The sequence below is a fragment of the Cyprinus carpio genome, chromosome B1 (assembly GCF_018340385.1).
Source record: "Cyprinus carpio isolate SPL01 chromosome B1, ASM1834038v1, whole genome shotgun sequence".
In the NCBI taxonomy this organism is placed as follows: Eukaryota; Metazoa; Chordata; class Actinopteri; order Cypriniformes; family Cyprinidae; genus Cyprinus; species Cyprinus carpio.
This window is the reverse complement of record NC_056597.1, coordinates 625,577-632,556: the sequence shown is the minus strand read 5'-3', so window position 1 is coordinate 632,556 and position 6,980 is coordinate 625,577. Positions and strand designations below refer to the sequence as shown.

General features: G+C 36.4%; 1 long non-coding RNA gene across 1 annotated transcript; it reads left to right on the top strand.

Annotated features, from left to right (window-relative positions):
* The first annotated feature begins 3,209 nt into the window (after positions 1-3,209).
* Positions 3,210-5,209, top strand: LOC109059032. Its single transcript, XR_002012524.2, has 3 exons — positions 3,210-3,421; positions 4,736-4,867; positions 4,954-5,209. It is a non-coding gene; the product is annotated as an uncharacterized LOC109059032 (long non-coding RNA).
* Positions 5,210-6,980: the final 1,771 nt, after the last annotated feature.

Genomic DNA, 6,980 nt, shown 5'->3' with positions numbered 1-6,980 from the left:
GTGTTGTATATATATACGTTTTATATATATATATACATAGAGAGAGAGGGGGAGAGAGAGAGAGAGAGCGAGAGATTGATATTGATAAGATATTGATATTCATGTCCAGTCTGGGCAGAAATAATTGGACACACTGAGACAGTCTGCAAGGACTTTCAATATATAGGCTATATGCACAACAGGACAATGCTGACTATTTCGATAAGGGACAGTCAGGCTGGGATTTGTAGGATCATGACTGAGTTTAACATCTACTTGCATTTGTATTTGGTATCCAGGGTACAACCATCGTTACTCTCACCATGCAATACAAGCCACTCATTGCAGTTACCCCCTCATCATATTACAGTATCACCTGTATATAAACTGGTGCACACGAACAAACAAATAAAAAACAACCCACATCACCAAATACTTGACACAAACGTTTACATGTAAGTAATTGGTTTTCTAATTAAATTAAGTGTTAACTTCCCTGGTTGTGTTGTTGTGATCCAAACGTTTGGAACACGTACAGGTGCTGGAGTGTTTTGTTGTTGTGGGTGTCACTAATTTAGATCTGTGTAGTTTGATGAGCTCAGATGACAGTGCAATTGTGTTATTTAGTGATTATGCCAGTGTTGCTATAGTATTTCTGCCGCAGTGGTGCTGAAGTATCAGTGATGCTCTGATTTTGCACTGAGTTTGTGTTTATTCGTTCAACCGAAGCAGATGGCCTCTCCCTTCACTGAGATGGAATGGTACACTATTCTCTTCTCTCTGGACGTGTTCAGTCTTTTTACCCTGTATGGCCTAATAAAAGAGAGATGTGTGCACACTACAGGTATGAGTAATAAACATAAACAACACATTACATCTCTATTAGTTCACCCAATATGAAAATTGTGTAAGTCTGTATTTAGAACTTGGGCAGGGTCCAAACATGTTCCAATCCCAGTATGGTGACTAATTCAATAATGGACAGTCAGACAGCCAGCGTGCTCACTATAATCCAAGTTGTAAAAAAAAAAATTTTGTGTGTGTAAAAAAAATAGAGCATAAGTGCTTTTGCTTAACAGAAAACTTTGACATCCACCTTATAGTGAGAAATGGCAAAGATCAATTTATCAATGATTCTTGAGCCTTTCTAGTGAATTGACTCATAATTTTGGGCTGATTTGCTTTCCATGAGTCAATCATTCTGTGTCTCAAATGATTTGGCTATGGCCTAATTTAAATGGCCTAACTTTAAATTAGAACCAAACTACTTAATAAGTCCACTTGATGAGCTTTGTATAGTTACAATTTCAGTAGTACAAGTACATTTTTATTTTTTACCTGCAACAAGATGTTTGTTTGTGAAATGACTTTTAAAGGGGTGGTTGATTGCAATTTCACTTTTTTAACGTTAGTTAGTGTGTAATGTTGCTGTTTGAGCATAAACAATATCTGCAAAGTTCAATGCAAACGGCGATATCTTTTAAAATTCTGGCAGTTTAATGCCTACAAAATGTCTGGTAAGGGACTACAACAAGCTTCTTCCCAGGTCCGCTACATCACAAACCCAGATAAACCCCACCCCCGGGAACATGCAACAAGCGGGACGAGGCCATGTTGTGCAGCTTTAGAGAAGAGGAAGAGAAAACTAGGGGTGCATGTAAAAATCTGTTCATATATGAATTGCGATTCTGTCTTCTAACGATTTTAATGGTTTCACAAGTTTCAAAACCAATGGTCTAAAGCAGCAGTTCTTAATCCTGTTCCTCGCGTCGTCCTGCTCTGCATCTCTCTCTCTCTCTCTCTCTCTCTCTCTCATTCAGATCGTCAGATCAGCTCCAACAAACTGTTCCATTTATACATTTATTTTCACATAGCAATGAGAAGCATTATACATGGACACGCGTACGGTTGCTGTGCTGTATTAAAGCTTTAATCAGAATAAAACCGTATATTAAAAGCTAAGAGAAGCAATAGCATTTACAAACAGCAGTAAATCTAAAAGAATTAGACAACAAAAAACAAACACAAAAATAAGAGCCATGGGGCAGCTGTGGCCTAATGGTTAGAGACTTGGACTTGTAACCATAAACCCTCAGTTTCGAGTCTCGGTGCTGGCAGGAGGTAGGTGGGGGGGAAGTGAAAGAACAGCGCTCTCTTCCACCCTCAATACCCATGGCTGAAGTGCGCCTTGAGCAAGGCATTGAACCCTCAGTTGCACCCCTGGCGCTGGATATAGCTGCCCACTGCTTCGGGTGTGTGTTCACTTCTCACTGCTGTGTGTGTGCACTTGGATGGGTTAAATGCAGAGCACCAATTTCGAGTATGGGTTACCATACTTGACAAATGTCACGACTTTCACTTTCATGCTTGCACAGGTTCTGCGCGATCCTTTTCATTAATATTCTCTGCATCTCAATCGGGCTCAAATTGATAAGTAATATAGAGGATGTCATTGTTTACCATACAACCAGAGCACATTCTGAGCTTGAGGGGCGGGATGTTCAGACGCACTCTAGAGGCGGTTTAGCAAATCACAACACACTGAGCCAGCTGACCAATCTCAGCCCATCACGTATTTCTGAGGGAGGGACTTCATAAAAACAGGAAATAATCGAGGCATCTGTCAGAGAAGGGACAGATCGGTGTGGAATAAAGGTAAATTATGTGAAAAATAATGAGTTTTTTAAAAAACGAGGCATGAACACTTTAGACTGCACCCCATAAACACAATCAAGACTAGAAAAAAAAACAGTTAACCACCCCTTTAACAGCTCCAGGGCTTTTGTGAAAACTATAGTATGGTTCTTCCGCATTTTTGTATCCCTACTCACACATAATGTGATTGATCCCAGTGCATTATGGGTGTTGAAGTTTTACTTCTGTTCATTTTTCATCCCTTTTTTTTGTTTTCACTAGTTGTGTAGGATCGATTTAAAACATGTTTCTACTTCATAGACAGCCAACTTTTACTTGAAAAAATACTTCAAACAAAACCATACAAAATCATTTTTGTACTCTTTGAATACATTCTAGAATTCTAGATACTAGAAAGAGTTAACCAAATCTTAAACTCAGAAGTAATAAAAACACTGACAGGACATTATAAAAAATTTTCAAATATCCACAAGTACTACAAATATTGTCATATAACCAATAGCCAAACAATTGCCATAGTCTAACAAAACAGGTTTAACTAGTTTCAAAAGTGACGTGGCATTCTTGGTTTGTTCTCTTGTTATTTTACTAAAAAGACAATGAGGATATCAAAGAACGACTTGAGGAGTCGACCTGAAGGCCTCTCCATACTCAAGAATGATTTCATGCGACGTGGACCAGGATCAGTCATGTCGAATACTATGCACATGACCTGACCTGTATACTGCTGCCTTTATTGAACTTGAAACCTCATCACCTGGACTGGATCCAGCTACAAAAAACTCAGGTAAACAATAAAGACAGCAAGCGTATGTCTGTAGGTACCTTGAGTCTGAAAAGTGGGTTTAAACGTTGACGTGGTTTATAGCCTGCAGTAAGGAAGTAGGAAGAAGTGGACTATGATTGCTCTGTGTGAGAAGCTGGTAAAACCTAAGTCTAACACACAAGCATGTTTCATTCACTGTGTGTGGTTTAAGTTAAATGAGCTACTATCGATGGGTTAATTCCTGTTGAAAGAAAGAAAGCAAAACAAGGTATTTATATCCATTTTCTCTCTCTCTGGCTACACACAACGTTAAGGCCCAATAAAAGTAATTGCTGACATCAGAAGAATGTATAATCAGAAAATATAATCAGAAGTCTAGAGAGGTTTTTGATGATGTTATTTTAGTAGTGATATAATTAAGAAACCTTTTTTTATTAATTATTTGAATTAGTTTGGTTTTAGTAATTTTGTTGCTTTTCTCATTTTGTTTTTAATATACATTTTTTATTTAATTTAACTATGTTTTATTTTATTTTATTTTGGCAGCTATAGCAGGAATAACATGTTTAATAAAAAAGTAAAAAAAATGGTTTAGTCTATAACCTTGAATTGCACTGTATTTACATTTGTGGATGTTTCATATCCAAAAGTTGTGATCATCATATAATACTATAACACCAACAACCATTACAATTCAAAAAAAAACTAGTCATTGGCATTGATACATAAATGTATACATTTATATGATTACATTTCTGAAATACTTGATATATACTGCTCATTCACACACCGAATGGAAAATCATTTTTATTTAATGGCCACTAATCTGTATATTTTAGTACTGTCCCTGCCCTGGTAACATACCAGCATTAATTTCATATTTCTAGTATCTGCAGTCAATATTCACTTTGTTCCTGATCACTGTTGGGGTTTATTTGTGATAATAACTTGCTGGCATTACATTATCACTTATAGTGTTCATTTATTGGTAAATATTTCTAGCTCTATCTTTAATGCTCTTCTACAGTCTTTTGGTTTATTCATCAACACAACTACACACCAACCTCTCCAGCTGAATGTGGTTTACTGATCCAGTACACATGCAGCTTGTTAATGGATTTTCTCTGTTCAGTCAGTCTTACATTAATATCTTCAGGGCCCTGCATATCTGAGATGCTTCAGTCTTTCACACTCACTGTTATTATACATTCTGTTACTATTCAAAATCTTCTGTAATGAGAAACTGCTTAATGCTGTGTAATCATGTTTTATATCATGCTTTCACCTTTCTCTCTCACTCTGTATGTGTGTGTGTGTGTGTGTGTGTGTGTGTAGAGGTGGAATTCTGTGTGTTTGTTATGGATCTGTTGTTTTCAGGTTTTGAGTTGGTCTTCATCATCATTGCTTTCACTATTATGTGCTTATTTGGCCTGGCTGCTGTCTACACACACAATAGAGATCATCAAGGTAAATACATTTTTCACCCACCCACCTAAACCCTGACTGAACTAATGACTAAAATAAAATGTCATCTGTATGTGTGTGTCTCATAGATGACTTAATTCAGACAGAAGAGAAGATAATGCAACAAAAGAGTAACTCAAAGAAAAAACAGCGAGGTGTCCCCAAAACCAACCAAGAGCTACCATGAACACACGAACAAACAGATTTCATATAAATACAGAATCCTTCTGTTGGTGCTCGTTGAATTAAAAGGCATGGCGCACCAAATGCAGCTAATCAGTGTGTGAAGGTCTCTGACACTGAAAATGGACTTGCTGTCGAGCTCATCTTTTAGTTGACCCTGAAGACCAGCTGTCTCCGACTGGCTTGAATGCATGGCCCCAATTATTAACCAGTGAAGAAAGGCAAAGAGGATTTATTGAAATTTAAACCCCTCCCCTTTCCCCACATAAATCTACTTATCATTTGTTATTATAATGATTTAAAGCCTGTAGCATTTTTTCACACAGCTTATGCTTTGGTGGATAAACTGCTTCTAAAGTTTCTGGGTGGTGGTGGCCTTTGATAATAAAAATAGGAAAATATATTGCTGAATGTATATTGTGCAAATATTTTATAAATACAGTATATTTATAGTGATGTTGTACTATTTATATAATGCATTTCGTTTGTATTTTATTTATTTTTCCACAAGTATTTTTGGCATTTTTTTATATTACAAAATAGGAATATTGTCCATAATCTGTCCCTATATAAAAAAATAAATATATATGAATACATTTTCTGCCATAATCTGTCCCTTTTGCTGTGCCCTAACACAAGGCAGTTAACACCATTGTGCTGCAGGACAACTACCATGTAATTAATCTTCTGTAACTCACTTTGCACAAAAAGATCTGCTAAATAATTGCTAACTTTGGATTATGGCATTAAGATACACTCATCTGGATCTGGATAAGATTTTACATTGTTTCAAATTGTGTATGGAATGTGAGGTTACATAGTGTCCTGTTTCAAGACCATGTGCCCTGAATGTTTAAGTGCTACTCAGCTGCAAGTCAGTTTCAAGTTTAACAGTTAGAAAGGGAAAATAAATCACAAGATATCATTGTTCACTTACATGATTCACATATTTAAACTATACTGTGTTAAGCTCCGTGCATCTTCACTGATAAAATCTACATTATACAGAAAAGTAAGACTTCCAATGTCATTCCTGTTGTAAATATGGTAACAGAACATGGGGCGCCCTCTAATGGTGATTAGCAAAAAAAAAAAAAAAAAAAAAAAAAAAACACCAAATCGCCAATCATGCACACTAATTCTCAATAACTTTCTTACAAATTCATTTGTAGAGTAATACGGGCATGTACATAAGATTCAGTTATCAATCTGAGATAAAACTAAAGTGAATTACAACCGAGAGAAGCATCTTTTGTTGTTGTTGTCTGTTTTTGCAATGTATTTTAAAACAGAGGACTCTATAGGTGTCTGCATATATGCAGTATAGCTGTATATGTATAGAGGAATCTACATGGCTGGAAGTTGGAGGAAGGGGAGCATGATGGGGGAGTAGTTTGGGTATGTGCTTCCTGGCAGTAACTTCTTGGAGTTGTAAACTGGAAGGGTGGTATTGTCTCAGTGTTTGTGTGTGTGTGTGTGTTTGTGTTGAAAAGGGAGGGTAGTGATCTAGTTGTGGAGGAAGAAAGGTTATAGGGAATGCCATTCTTATCTGCTATTGCAACAGTCAACAAAGCTACACACTGATAACACTTCCTGTTACACTGAACCAATTTTATATATATGCACTTGGCAGCAACAATCACACTCTCATTTTGAACTCAACACTGGGCTTAAAAACATATGGCAAAAAATACAAAAAAATAAAAAAATATTCAGGTAAAGAATCTGGACTACTTTTTAAATATTTTGAGTAATCTACTAATATAATACAATTAAAAACAGAATTAGACACATTCACACCACACAAAAATCATTATTACTAATGACTAATTATAACTAATTATTGTAGTGTGTGTGCGCGTGTGTGCATGTGTGTTTCCACTTTCAGGAGACAAGTACCGCAACTCCTTTTTAGCCCTTTTAGCAATTTTCA